Genomic DNA, 14,933 nt, shown 5'->3' on the forward strand with positions numbered 1-14,933 from the left:
TACATATATTTCCTAAAAATATATACTGCAATGCAAGAGGTATTTTCTCCTTACTTGAGAATCGCTGCTGTTGTGTAGTCGGACAACAGGGAATTCAAATGTTAGCCTGAGTTACTTTTACTAGGTTTCCCAGCAAACTACAGTAAGAGTACTGTATTTCAAATGCCATCTCATGATCTCTTAAAATATTAGACAGTAAAAGAATTACTAAAAGCGGTTCAGTAATAAAACTAACAATTTTTATTCTGTTGTCTTCAAAATTAAGTTTGCAACTTGTTCTTTAGTTCTAGCTATTCAACAAAATAAAATTTTAGATTGAACAAGCCCCTTTTGCTGTAGCCTGGGTATCCCTCAAGGTGGTAACCTGAGGTAATCTCTCTCTTCTTTCCATCTAGTACTGTATTGTCTTCTGTAGTGATTGAAAGACTTTTCAATCTCCTTTCTATGGGACTTTTAAATTTGAAATTTGAATTATGAGAATTCAAATCTGGTTCACCTACAGGCCAGGTTTCAGTTGAACATTTAGCTGGTAAGTAGGAGAGTTAAATAGATGATGAACCTTTCAACTTTTGTTGGTAAAATTTTAGAATAAGGTCCAGTTGTCAACATCCTTTGAGAAGTTTGATTCATCCTCAAAGAGATCTGTTAAGACATCCTTGTCTTAGTCAGCTCTTATTTTATTTCATACCCCAATGTATTATCATAGTCTTGAAATTTATGAGATTAGGGGAGTTCCCTCACTCTCACTTGTTTTTACTTCCACACAGGAAATGTCTTGGCTCCTTTAGTGAATTCTTACAGATATCAGGTGTTGGGGATGTGGGTTATGTTACTTTGCCAGCTAAGGAGTTTGTCAATCATAATGTGACAGCATGGGGAAGTTGTTGAAAATTTCTTCTTTTGCAGACTCCTCATTAGCAGTCTTATATAAATTGATACTGGATCTTTTAGTCAAGTCTGAAAGCTTCCAGGATGATTTGTTTGTACAAGACATGTTGCTTATCATATCAGTCACTCAGTTTTTGGACACTACTTTATCTGATGGCCCATCTGAGATGGTGCGCTCTTTTTATAATGTTGTGAAGAGAAGATATCAATTATGTTCTTAAATAATACAATAAAATTTTTCAATATTAAACTTACCCGATAATCATGTAGCTGTCAACTCCGTTGCCCGACAGAATTCTACGGAAGGGATACGCCAGCGATCGCTATACAAGAGGGGGGTGTACTCACAAGCGCCACCTGTGGCCAGGTACTGCAGTACTTCTTGTTGACACCACCTCAATTTTTCCTCTGTCGTGCCTCCGGCTAGACCTATATGGATACGCTGTTGATTCTGGAGTTTTTTGCTCACGATTTGGTGATGTATTTGCTCTAGAGTTTAGCTTTCGCTATTCAGGAAGTTTTATCATTAGCTTAGCTAGCTTTTGGAATTAATTTGATTAATTATGGTGACGAAGAGAGTATGAACTCTCTTTCACTTTTAAATGGCCGACCCTTCCCTTAGACGGAAGTGTTGGTGTCTAAGAGAGTATAGACTCTCTTTCTTAATTTTGCTTAACAAAAGTTATAGATTTATTTTATATCTCTCCGCCTTTTATAGGCCTCTTCGATTAACTTCCTTTTATTATAAACTTATTAAAATTAATTTTTATATTTGTTTATATTCGACCTTTCCTAATAGTAGGCGGTCTTTTCTTGGTACCGAAGTTAATTAACATTGAGCCCGTCATTTCGGTTTTCCTGTTAACATATTATGCTATTTTAATGTTTTTGAAAGAATTTCTTTGATAGTCTCGTACTGTTTTCAAAGTTGAACTAACGTTTTGTTTTGTCTCTGCAGTTGTTGACGTTCAGAACGTTCAACTTGCGCTCTATCGTTACGATAGAGAGAGAATTTTCACGGTGTCACGTTGCAGTAAGAGTAACCGTTTCTAACGTTTTGTTCATTCTTTCTTAGCTTAATGGTTTTAATTCTAATAAAGGAACTTTTTATTTGGGAAATATTTCAGTTTTTTTCCTTTAACAATAATATGTTTTAACGATATATATGATTGGGCTCTTCTCTCAGGTTCTAAGTCAAGAGAGAGAGAGAGAGAGAGAGAGAGAGATAGAGACGGAGGGAGAGAGAGCTGGATAAACGTTTCGTTCAAGCGAGTAACGTTGTTATCGTTTTTGCTCTTCTCCCTAGTCTCTTTAGGGGAAGAAGGTAAACGTTTCTAGAGTTTTATTCTTGTTCTCAAGCTTTATGCGGTGAGAGATTTTAAACGTAGTTTATTTGATCTAGTGTTTAGTCTCTTTCCAGCCACTGAATTATTTATCTTTCATTAGATTTTTCTGTTACATTGTAATTCTGTTTTCGCAATTACTAACTTTTAAGGAAGGATAGAATTGCGTGTTTCAGGTACAAACCACTTAAAGTTTCGAGTTCAGTGAAATAAGTGCAAACAGAAAATCAAAAGTGATAAGTGATTAGCGCAAAGTGTGTCAGTGTTGTGCGTGAGGGTACTTCTGTGCGTGCCAGTCGTCCTCCCAGTCCGGGACCTCTTGCAAGCTCCCAAGCCCAGGGGAGAAGCAATGTCGAAGGGCAAAAGGGTTCGGCAGGCCTTGATCGGCGCACAGAAGTATCCTCGGTGGTTGCGGGCGTGTCTTACAGAGACCGTCACTCCCACCCGCAGACGATTGAGCCCTTATTTTGCTCGTCTGCAGAAGAAATTTCGGGGAGAAAACGCTGGACTCAGGTCTCAAGACCTCTTAAACGTAAAGTCCAGACCTCTAGAGTTCAACAACCCGGATGCAGTCATTGGGTTAGCTCTGACTCTCCGCAGTCATCAGGTGACTGCACACCTCCTAAGAGAGGTAAGGCGATGCCTCAACAGACCTCATCTTCTGTTAAGGCTTTGCCTCAACAGACCTTATCGTCTGTTGATCCCAAGATGACTTTGCTGCAGTCCATGCAGTCGCAGCTTGCGGTCTTAATGCGTGAGTTTCAGGCTGAGAAGGTTACACCTCCTCCTGCGAGCGCTCCGCCTCACCTCAGTCCAGTCTGCCAGGCGTACGAAGTTGAGGTTCCTCAAGCTACCTTACCGCGTTCGGAGTTGCCAGTTACCAGCGTTGTGCAGCAACCTCAACCTTCCTTAAGGCAACCTCAACAATGGGAGCAGGAGTCTTATGCCTTGAGACAAGATTTTCTTGCAGTTAGACCATCTTTGAGGCTACAACCTTTTGAGGTACGACAACCTCTACCATCCTTGAGGCAGCCACCTCAGCTCTCGCAGCTGCTACCTCAACTTTCCTCAAGGCGAGAGCCTCAACTCTTGAGGCTAGCTCCTCAGGAACCTCAACTCGTGAGACAGGAACTGCGTTCTGCGCAGCCGCTACCTCAACTCTCGCAGCTCACACCTCAAGAACCTCAACTCGTGAGTCAAGAGCCTCTCTCTGCGCAGCCACCTCAACCCTTGAGGCAAGCGCAACTCTTGAGGCAGGAACCTCATGCTATGAGTCAGCCACCTCAACGCATGCATCTGCCACTTTCTCCTCAACTCGAGCCTCTTCCCATTCAACTTTGAAATAACAAATGACAATAATAACACCTCATTACTTTCATAACTTGCATTTGTTATCATATACATGTATGCCTACACAAACATTATGATAATGGAGGTTATTCGTATTACTTAAATAAAAAAATATATATGTATTCCTTGCAATATATTTTTAACAAATCGCAAATATGGCAAAATATCTTCAAAACAAAAATGAATCATGAGTTATGAATGTAATGTAAATATTATGTTGATATTAAAACCCCATGCAACATGCATGAAGTAATGCAGTGTTGCCAACAGGGCGAGTTTCCCTGTCCTGAGGTGAAGTAGATTATAGATCGTATATTTAGTGCAGCTTAATTCTACGATTATCATGCCGGCTATCAAATTCATCAACAAAACAGTCTAAATCAATTCCCTCGGCACGTGCACTTTCAATGGACAGTAATGCGATATTACTCAATCTAGCACTGGTCATGGAATTTCTGAGAAATGTTACACGCCATGCAACATGCTCTGCTTCTCTTACAGCATGCTCTACATACAGCATGATCTGCATTCAGCATGCTCTGCATACAGCATGCTCTGCATACCTTACCGCATGCTTCTCAGTCACACATCTTTTGTTGTTGCCAACTCACTAGACTGTCAAGCAGTTTCATAACGTTGCCTTCTAGTCTGCTGCTTTTGCACCAGTGAAACCCTCACTGAGAGAACTTAGCTTTTCTCGGATATGGTCCCTGTAGATGAGAAAGTGCTTTTCTCCCTCCTTCTGATATTCCCTTGAGGACTCTGTCATTTGGAGAGGAGCCTTTAGCTGCGTAGCCTCCTATGGACTTTTATTTAAGCATAACATGCTTCCAGGGAAGGTAATGGTTCCACTTCAGTCGCTAACCCCGTCTGTTACCACACCTGCTCCCATAGACCTTGAGCTGTGTTGCAAGACATGCAGTCCAAGCTTAGTCCTTGTTAGAGGATTTTTTGTTTACGGAGTCAGTGTGTCACTGGGAAGACGTTCAACAACCAGCAGAAGTGACTTGTTGTGACGCAGTGCGGCAACCTCAGCAACCCGATAAGGAGTTGTCTGTACGACCCAGACAGTCTAGACAGCTTCGGGTTGTCACTGTACTTCCTCGCTTCCCCATGGTTGACAGTTCACAGACTGTGCAGCAGTACCATGATCTTGTGTCCGGCTCCGTCAGACGACTGGCTTTTAAGAGCTCCCACAAGTCGTCGCTGTCTGGAGATTCTCAGATGGACTATGGATCTGACCAAGGAACTGGGCCTCCTGGTCAATTTTGAGGAGTCTCAGCTCGTCCCATCCCAGACCATTGTCTACCTGGGTATGGATCTTCAGAGTCGAGCTTTTCGGGCTTTTCCGTCGGCCCCAAGGATCTTCCAAGCCCTAGAATGCATCCAGAGCATGCTGAGAAGGAACCGATGCTCAGTCAGGTAGTGGATGAGTCTAACAGGGACACTTTCATCGCTGGCCCTGTTCATCGTGTTAGGGAGACTCCACCTCCCCCCCTTCAGTATCATCTAGCTGCTCACTGGATAAAGGACATGACGCTAGAGACGGTCTCAGTTCCTGTTTCCGAAGAGAGGAGGTCTTCTCTCGCGTGGTGTAAGAACAGCTTTCTTCTCAAGGAAGTCTACATTTGGCTGTTCAGAAACCCGACCGCCGTCTCCTCTCGGACGCATCAGACACGGGCTGGGGTGCGACTTTGGACGGACAGGAATGCTCGGGAACATGGAATCAGGAGCAAAGGACACTTCACATCAATTGCAAGGAGTTGTTGGCGGTTCTTCTGGCCTTGATAAACTTCAAGTCCCTCCAGCTTAACAAGGTGGTAGAGGTGGACTCTGACAACACCACAGCCCTGGCTTACATCTTCAAGCAGGGAGGGACTCTTTCGTGGAAGTTGTTCTAGATCGCAAGGGACCTCCTCATCTGGTCAAAAGATCGAAAGCTCACGCTGGTAACGAGGTTCATTCAGGGCGGTATGAATGTCATGGCAGATCGCCTCAGCCGGAAGGGTCAGGTCATCCCCACAGAGTGGACCCTTCACAAGAGTGTTTGCAGCAGACTTTGGACCCTGTGGGGTCAGCCAACCATAGATCTGTTCGCTACCTCGATAACCTAGAGACTCCTGTTGTGTTGTTCTCCGATTCCAGACCCAGCAGCAGTTCACGTGGATGCTTTTCTGCTGGATTGGTCCCATCTCGACCTGTATGCATTCCCGCCGTTCAAGATTGTCAACAGGGTACTTCAGAAGTTCTCCTCTCGCAAAGGGACACGGCTGACGTGGGTTGGCTCCGCTCTGGCCCGCGAGAGAATGGTTCATAGAGGTACTGCAATGGCTGGTCGACATTCCCAGGACTCTTCCTCTAGGAGTGAACCTTCTACGTCAACCTCACGTAAAGAAGGTACACCCAAACCTCCACGCTCTTCGTCTGACTGCCTTCAGACTTTCGAAAGACTCTCAAGAGCTAGGGGCTTTTCGAAGGAGGCAGCCAGAGCGATTGCCAGAGCAAGGAGAACATCCACTCTCAGAATCTATCAGTCTCAAGGGGAAGTCTTCCGTAGCTGGTACAAGACCAATGCAGTTTCCTCAACCAGTACCACTGTAACCCAGATTGCTGACTTCCTGTTACATCTAAGGAAAGTAAGATCCCTTTCAGCTCCTACGATCAAGGGTTACAGAAGTATGTTGGCAGCGGTTTTCCGCCACAGAGGCTTGGATCTTTCCACCAACAAAGATCTACAGGACCTCCCTAGGTCTTTTGAGACCTCAAAGGAACGTCGGTTGTCCACTCCAGGCTGGAATCTAGACGTGGTCCTAAGGTTCCTTATGTCATCAAGATTTGAACCTCTCCAATCAGCCTCTTTTTAGGACCTCACATTAAAAACTCTTTTCCTCGTGTGCTTGACAACAGCTAAAAGAGTAAGTGAGATCCACGCCTTCAGCAGGATCATTGTTTTCACATCTGAAACGGCTACATGTTCCTTGCAGCTCGGTTTTTGCTAAACGAGCTTCCTTCACGTCCTTGGCCTAAGTCGTTCGAGATCCCAAGCCTGTCCAACTTGGTGGGGAATGAACTGGAGAGAGTACTTTGCCCAGTTAGAGCTCTTAGGTACTATCTAAAAAGGTCTTAACCTTTACGAGGACAATCAGAAGCCTTATGGTGTGCTATCAAGAAACCTTCTTTTCCAAGTTCTAAGAACTCAGTTTCTTACTATTCAGGCTTCTGATTAGGGAAGCACATTCTCATCTGAAGGAAGAAGACCTTGCTTTGCTGAAGGTAAGGACACATGAAGTGGGAGCTGTGGCTACTTCAGTGGCCTTCAAACAGAACCGTTCTCTGCAGAGTGTTATGGATGCAACCTATTGGAGAAGCAAGTCAGTGTTCGCATCATTCTATCTCAAAGATGTCCAGTCTCTTTACGAGTACTGCTACACCCTGGGACCATTCGTAGCAACGAATGCAGTAGTAGGCGAGGGCTCAGCCACTACATTCCCATAATCCCATAACCTTTTAACCTTTCTCTTGAATACTTTTTATGGGTTGTACGGTCGGCTAAGAAGCCTTCCACATCCTTGTTGATTTGGCGGGTGGTCAATTCTTTCTTGAGAAGCGCCGAGGTTAAAGGTTGTGATGAGGTCCTTTAGTATGGGTTGCAGCCCTTGATACTTCAGCACCTTAGAGTTGTTCAGCCTCCTAAGAGGAACGCTGCGCTCAGTAAGGAAGACGAACTTATTTAAGGCAGAGTAATGGCTCAAGTCGACTTCCTTACCAGGTACTTGTAATTTCATTGTTATTTTGAATAACTGATAATATGAAATACGGGATACTTAGCTTCTTGATATACATGTACACTGGTTTTCACCCACCTCCCTGGGTGTGAATCAGCTACATGATTATCGGGTAAGTTTAATATTGAAAAATGTTATTTTCATTAGTAAAATAAATTTTTGAATATACTTACCCGATAATCATGATTTAATTGACCCACCCTTCCTCCCCATAGAACCAGTGGACCGAGGAAAAATTGAGGTGGTGTCAACAAGAAGTACTGCAGTACCTGGCCACAGGTGGCGCTTGTGAGTACACCCCCCTCTTGTATAGCGATCGCTGGCGTATCCCTTCCGTAGAATTCTGTCGGGCAACAGAGTTGACAGCTACATGATTATCGGGTAAGTATATTCAAAAATTTATTTTACTAATGAAAATAACATTTTTAAAGATACTTGGAAGATTTATTTGATATCTACACACTTATCACGATCAGTATTGGATCCTTGATTCTACCAACTATCTAAAGTTAAGTACTCAAAGCTCTTTTCCAGACCGAGTTCTTAGTTATAGGCAGATTATAACATCTTTGTATTGTTCTGCAACTAGACAACGCAACAGCTCAGTTCTACATCAAGAAATAAGGAGGAACAAGGCCAGAGACTGCTATATTGGGTGAAGTCAGGAATACACTATAGTGATATTCCTGATTTCGTCCAAATTATGAAAAATAAATGTCCTTGTAGACCAGCAAAATGGGCTTTACCACCTCAGGTTTATGGGGTCTTGAATTGTTTTGTTCCTTATATGGGCGGTGGATGTCATGTTACAAATTTGATCAAATTCAGATGTCTATTCCCTCTCTTCACCATGATTTGACTAGTGATAAACAAAGTCTGGTCATCAGTGAATGCCTGAATGACAGTTGGTTCTTTATTGTTTGCAGAGTGAGGGATTCACTGGTGTGGCTTCTTGTAGTGAATGTTCCTTGCTGTTAATCTTCCAGAATTGATTTATTCAGTCACAGACTTTCTGCCGTTGTCTTAGAGCAAAAGTGTTTTCAAGACACTATTTTTTATAGAGTGGCTTGTATATAAAAGCCTTCTAATGATTTTTATCCAATCGATGAAGGAATTTGGATTGGTGCAAATTTTACAGGACCTCAGCAACCAAGTCTGATATAGACAGTGTTTTTAATTTTTCAATATTAAACTTACCCGATAATCATGTAGCTGTCAACTCCGTTGCCCGACAGAATTCTACGGAAGGGATACGCCAGCGATCACTATACTAGAAGGGGGTGTACTCACCAGCGCCACCTGTGGCCAGGTACTGCAGTACTTCTTGTTGACACCACCTCAATTTTTCCTCTGTCGTGCTTCCGGCAAGACGTTCATGGATACGCTTATAATTTTGGAGTCTTGTTCACGGTTTTTGGTGAAGTATTGCTCTAAGATTTCAGCTTTCGCTATACTGGAAACTTTTCTATTAGCTTAGATAGCTTTTATTTGATTGATTAATGGTTAACGATCTTTTGCTTTATTTGGAATCCCCCCTTGACTAGCTCTTTGATTCAAGATGTCCGACCTTTCTCAAGCCCCTCCCCATAGACGATGTAGGTCTTGTAATAGGCGTATTCCGAAGGCCTCGGTTGATCCTCACACCGCTTGTTCCGACTGTAGGGAAATTGCCTGTCAGTTGGAAGATCGATGTGAGGAATGCGCCGGACTTTCGGAACTTGAGTTTGTTCGATTTCTTAAATATACCACTAAGTTAGAGAGAGAGAGAGATAGGAGGAGTTCTGCTCGCTCTTCGCTTTTTTCCTCACCTCATGATCCTCAACCTTTTCCTCCCCCTGTAGTGGCTACCCCCGATCCTACTATTTGTGCTCAGCCTGATATGTCCGATGTTTTGCGTGCCATTCAGGCTTTAGGTGACAAAGTGGAATCGGTAGTGAGTGACCACAAGTTCCTCTTGGCGGACGTCAAGGAACTTAAGGTCAAAAGTGCAGTGGGAAGTGGTAGTGCCAGTGCTGTGCCGAGTGCTAGTGTCAGTGCGGTGCCGAGTGCTAGTGTCAGTGTCAGTGTTGTGCGTGAGGGTACTTCTGTGCGTGCCAGTCGTCCTCCCAGTCCGGGACCTCTTGCAAGCTCCCAAGCCCAGGGGAGAAGCAATGTCGAAGGGCAAAAGGGTTCGGCAGGCCTTGATCGGCGCACAGAAGTATCCTCGGTGGTTGCGGGCGTGTCTTACAGAGACCGTCACTCCCACCCGCAGACGATTGAGCCCTTATTTTCCTCGTCTGCAGAAGAAATTTCGGGGAGAAAACGCTGGACTCAGGTCTCAAGACCTCTTAAACGTAAAGTCCAGACCTCAAGAGTTCAACAACCCGGATGCAGTCATTGGGTTAGCTCTGACTCTCCGCAGTCATCAGGTGACTGCACACCTCCTAAGAGAGGTAAGGCGATACCTCAACAGACCTCATCTTCTGTTAAGGTTTTGCCTCAACAGACCTTATCGTCTGTTGATCCCAAGATGACTTTGCTGCAGTCCATGCAGTCGCAGCTTGCGGTCTTAATGCGTGAGTTTCAGGCAGAGAAGGTTACACCTCCTCCTGCGAGCGCTCCGCCTCACCGCAGTCCAGTCTGCCAGGCGTACGAAGTTGAGGTTCCTCAGGCTACCTTACCGCGTTCGGAGTTGCCAGTTACCAGCGTTGTGCAGCAACCTCCACCTTCCTTAAGGCAACCTCAGCAATGGGAACAGGAGTCTTATGCTTTGAGGCAAGATTTTCTTGCGGTTAGACCTTCTTCGAGGCAACAACCTCTTGAGGTACGACAACCTCTACCATCCTTGAGTCAGCCACCTCAGCTCTCGCAGCTGCTACCTCAACTTTCCTCAAGGCGAGAGCCTCAACTCTTGAGGCTAGCACCTCAGGAACCTCAACTCGTGAGACAGGAACTGCGTTCTGCGCAGCTACTACCTCAACTCTCGCAGCTCACACCTCAAGAACCTCAACTCGTGAGACAGGAACCTGCTACTGCGCATCCACCTCAACCCTTGAAGCAAGCGCAACTCTTGAGACAGGAAACTCATGCTAGGAGTCAGCCACCTCAACGCATGCACCTACCTTCCTCTACTCTACTTGACCAGTCTTTGCAGCCTGAACCTCAGGTTTTAATACAGTCGCCTCTCTCCACACTTGCTCCTCAAACCGCCGCAGAACCTCCTTCATCCCAACCTCTTGACTTTGTCGTTACCAGCCCTCATCCTCTTCAACAGAGACTTGAGGATGAAACCGCAAGTGTTTATGCACCCGCTTGTCAAGATTCTGCTGTTCAGCACACCGCTGTAACTTTACCTCTCGCTTCGCAACACTCTGGTGATGAGGTTTCTGAGGAGGAAGCTGCGCACCTAGATGATCCCTCTTCGGACGTGGAGGAACCCAAGTCTTCTCCTCCCTCCATTGACTTTCGCAAGGTCCTGGCTCTTTTCAGAGAGGTTTACCCGGATCATTTTGTTTCTGCTACCCCTCGCTCTCCTCCATCTGAGTTTTCGCTAGGCATGCAACCTGTTAAGTCGGCCTATACTAAGCTCGTCTTTGCGAGATCTTCTAAGAGAGCTTTAAGAATATTAGGGGATTGGTTGCAGTCCAAACAGCAACTAGGGAAGACTTCTTTTATGTTCCCTCCTACTAAGCTGACGTCTAAGGCGGGCGTATGGTATGCCACAGGAGAGGAACCAGGCTTGGGAGTCCCTGCCTCTGCCCAGGCTGACTTCTCAAGTTTGGTTGACTCTCCACGTAGATCAGCTATGAGGCGCTCTAAGGTCTGCTGGACCTTTTCCGACTTAGACCACTTCTTAAAGGGTATTTTTCATGCCTTTGAGATTTTTAATTTTCTCGACTGGTGCCTGGGGGCCTTGAGCAAGAAGACTGCCCCTGCGGACAAGGACTCAGCCATGCTTATAATGTCCTGTATGGATAAAGCAATTCGGGATGGGTCCGGCGAACTTGCATCAATGTTTGTTTCAGGAGTACTCAAGAAAAGGGAACAACTTTGCACTTTTCTTTCTACTGGCATCACCTCTTGTCAAAGGTCTCAGTTACTTTTTGCTCCGCTTTCTAAGTTCCTGTTTCCTGAGGAGCTTATCAAAGAATTGTCTGCGGCCCTTATTCAGAAGGACACTCATGACCTTGTGGCCTCTTCAGCTCGTAAGGCTAAGGTTGCTCCTTCAGTTCCCAGAACCTACCGCACCCCAGTAGCCGATACTCCTGCTACGAGATTTATTCCGCCCTTTCGTGGCAGAGCCCCCAGCCGAGGAAGTACCCGTCCAGACTCTTCCAGGAGCAGGTCTAGGAAAGGTCCCAAGACTTCAAAAGGCAAACACTGACTCTCCTCCTCTCCAGACAGCACTAGGAGCCAGACTCAAGACCTTCTGGCAAGCTTGGGAAAGAAGAGGTGCAGACGCCCAGTCTGTCAAGTGGCTAAGGGAGGGTTACAGGATACTATTCTGCCGCAATCCCCCTCTGACCACTTCTCCCATCAACCTCTCTCCCAACTACAAGGAAAAGGACAAGAGGCTAGCATTACACCAGGAGGTGTTGCTCCTGTTACAGAAGAAGGCAGTGGTGATAGTCCGGGACCATCAATCCCCGGGCTTCTACAACCGGCTCTTTCTGGTGGCCAAGAAGACAGGAGGTTGGAGACCGGTGCTGGACGTCAGCGCGCTCAATGCTTATGTCACCAAGCAGACGTTCACTATGGAGACGACGAAGTCGGTCCTAGCAGCGGTCAGGCAGGAGGACTGGATGGTCTCGTTGGATCTGAAGACGCTTACTTTCACGTTCCTATTCATCCAGACTCCCAACCTTTCCTGAGATTCGTTTTTGGAAAGGTTGTGTACCAATTCCAAGCCCTGTGTTTTGGCCTAAGCACAGCTCCTATGGTGTTTACACATCTGATGAGGAATATTGCAAAATTCCTCCACTCTTCGAACATCAGAGCCTCCCTTTATTTAGACGACTGGCTGTTAAGAGCCCCCACAAGTCGTCGCTGTCTGGAGAGTCTCAACTGGACTTTGGACTTGATCAAGGAACTGGGTCTATTGGTCAACTTAGAGAAGTCCCTACTCATTCCCTCCCAATCCATCGTTTACCTGGGAATGGAGATTCGGAGTCAGGCTTTTCGGGCTTTTCCATCGGCCCCAAGGATAAGCCAAGCCCTAGAATGCATCCTGAGCATGCTGAAGAGGAACAGTTGCTCGGTGAGACAGTGGATGAGTCTAACAGGGACCCTGTCATCGTTAGCCCTGTTCGTCGAGTTAGGGAGACTCCACCTCCGCCCTCTCCAATTCCATCTAGCAGCTCATTGGGACAAGGAATTGACGCTCGAAGCAGTCTCTATTCCTGTCACCAAAGAGATGAAGACTACTCTCTTGTGGTGGAAAACCAACATCCTTCTCAAGGAGGGTCTATCGTTAGCGATTCAGACCCCCAATCTTCATCTCTTCTCGGACGCATCAGACTCGGGCTGGGGCGCGACCTTGAACGGACAGGAATGCTCGGGAACGTGGAACAAGGAACAGGAAACGCTCCACATCAACTGCAAGGAGCTGCTGGCAGTTCATCTGGCCTTAATGAACTTCAAGTCCCTCCTGTTAGGCAAGGTGGTGGAGGTGAACTCCGACAACACCACAGCCTTGGCTTACATCTCCAAGCAGGGAGGGACCCATTCGAGGAAGCTGTACGAGATAGCAAGGGACCTCCTCATTTGGTCAAGAAGTCTAAATCTCACTCTGGTAACGAGGTTCATTCAGGGCAACATGAACGTCTCAGCAGATCGCCTCAGCAGAAAAGATCAAGTCATCCCCACGGAATGGACCCTTCACAAGAGCGTGTGCAACAGACTTTGGACCTTGTGGGGTCAGCCTACGATAGATCTGTTCGCCACCTCCATGACCAAGAGGCTTCCTTTGTACTGTTCCCCAGTTCCAGACCCAGCAGCAGTTCACGTGGATGCTTTTCTGCTGAATTGGTCCCATCTCGACCTATATGCATTCCCGCCGTTCAAGATCATCAACAGAGTCATTCAGAAGTTCGTCTCGCACGAAGGGACACGGCTGACGCTGGTTGCTCCCCTTTGGCCTGCAAGAGAATGGTTCACAGAGGTACTACAATGGCTGGTCGACGTTCCCAGGACTCTCCCTCTAAGAGTGGACCTTCTACGTCAACCTCACGTAAACAAGGTACACCCAAACCTCCACGCTCTTCGTCTGACTGCCTTCAGACTGTCGAAAGATTCGCTAGAGCTAGAGGCTTTTCGAAGGAGGCAGCCAGAGCGATTGCCAGAGCAAGGAGGGTATCCACTCGTAGAGTCTACCAATCCAAGTGGGAAGTCTTCCGAAGCTGGTGCAGAGCCAATGCAGTTTCCTCTACCAATACCTCTGTAACCCAAGTAGCTGACTTCCTATTACATCTAAGGAATGTGAGATCCCTTTCGGCTCCGACGATTAAAGGGTACAGAAGTATGTTGGCTTCAGTTCTCCGCCACAGAGGTTTGGACCTTTCATCCAACAAGGACCTTCAAGACATCCTTAAATCTTTCGAGACTTCTAAAGAACGTCATCTATCCACTCCAGGCTGGAATCTAGACGTAGTCTTAAGGTTCCTTATGTCTCCTAGGTTCGAACCTCTCCAGTCAGCTTCCTTCAAAGACCTTACTCTCAAAACTCTTTTCCTCGTCTGCCTTGCAACAGCTAAAAGAGTTAGTGAGGTTCACGCCTTCAGCAAGAACATTGGGTTCACATCCGAATCAGCAACATGTTCTTTACAGCTCGGATTTTTAGCTAAGAATGAACTTCCTTCACGTCCTTGGCCTAGATCGTTTGAAATTCCTAGCCTTTCCAACATGGTGGGTAACGAGCTAGAAAGAGTTCTTTGCCCTGTCAGAGCTCTGAAATACTATCTTAATAGGTCAAAACCTATACGAGGACAGTCAGAAGCCTTATGGTGTGCAATCAAGAAACCTTCGATGCCTATGTCCAAAAACGCAGTTTCGTATTATATAAGGCTTCTGATTAGAGAAGCCCATTCTCACATGAAGGATGAAGACCTTGCTTTGCTGAAGGTAAGGACCCACGAAGTGAGAGCTGTAGCCACTTCGATGGCCTTTAAACAGAACCGTTCTCTGCAGAGCATTATGGATGCAACTTATTGGAGGAGCAAGTCAGTGTTTGCATCATTTTATCTTAAAGATGTCCAGTCTCTTTACGAGAACTGCTACACCCTGGGACCATTCGTAGCAGCGAGTGCAGTAGTAGGTGAGGGCTCAGCCACTACATTCCCTTAATCCCATAACCTTTTTTAACCTTTCTCTTGAATGCTTTTATTGTTGTTTTTTGGTTGTTACGGTAGGCTAAGAAGCCTTCCGCATCCTTTTTGATTTGGCGGGTGGTCAATTCGTTCTTGAGAAGCGCCTGGGTTAAAGGTTGTGTAGAGGTCCTTTAGTATGGGTTGCAGCCCTGTATACTTCAGCACCTTTGGGTTGTTCAGCCTCCTAAGAGGAACGCTGCGCTCAGTAAGGAAGACGAACTTAT

At 46.0% G+C, this 14,933-nt stretch overlaps 1 protein-coding gene across 1 annotated transcript in view; it reads left to right on the forward strand.

The window, feature by feature from the left end:
- Usp14 (ubiquitin specific protease 14) overlaps window positions 1–14,933 on the forward strand; it is a 91,041-nt gene that overhangs the window by 10,872 nt on the left and 65,236 nt on the right. The window lies entirely within an intron of this gene.

The sequence above is a fragment of the Palaemon carinicauda genome, chromosome 37 (genome assembly GCF_036898095.1).
Source record: "Palaemon carinicauda isolate YSFRI2023 chromosome 37, ASM3689809v2, whole genome shotgun sequence".
Taxonomy (NCBI): domain Eukaryota; kingdom Metazoa; phylum Arthropoda; class Malacostraca; order Decapoda; family Palaemonidae; genus Palaemon; species Palaemon carinicauda.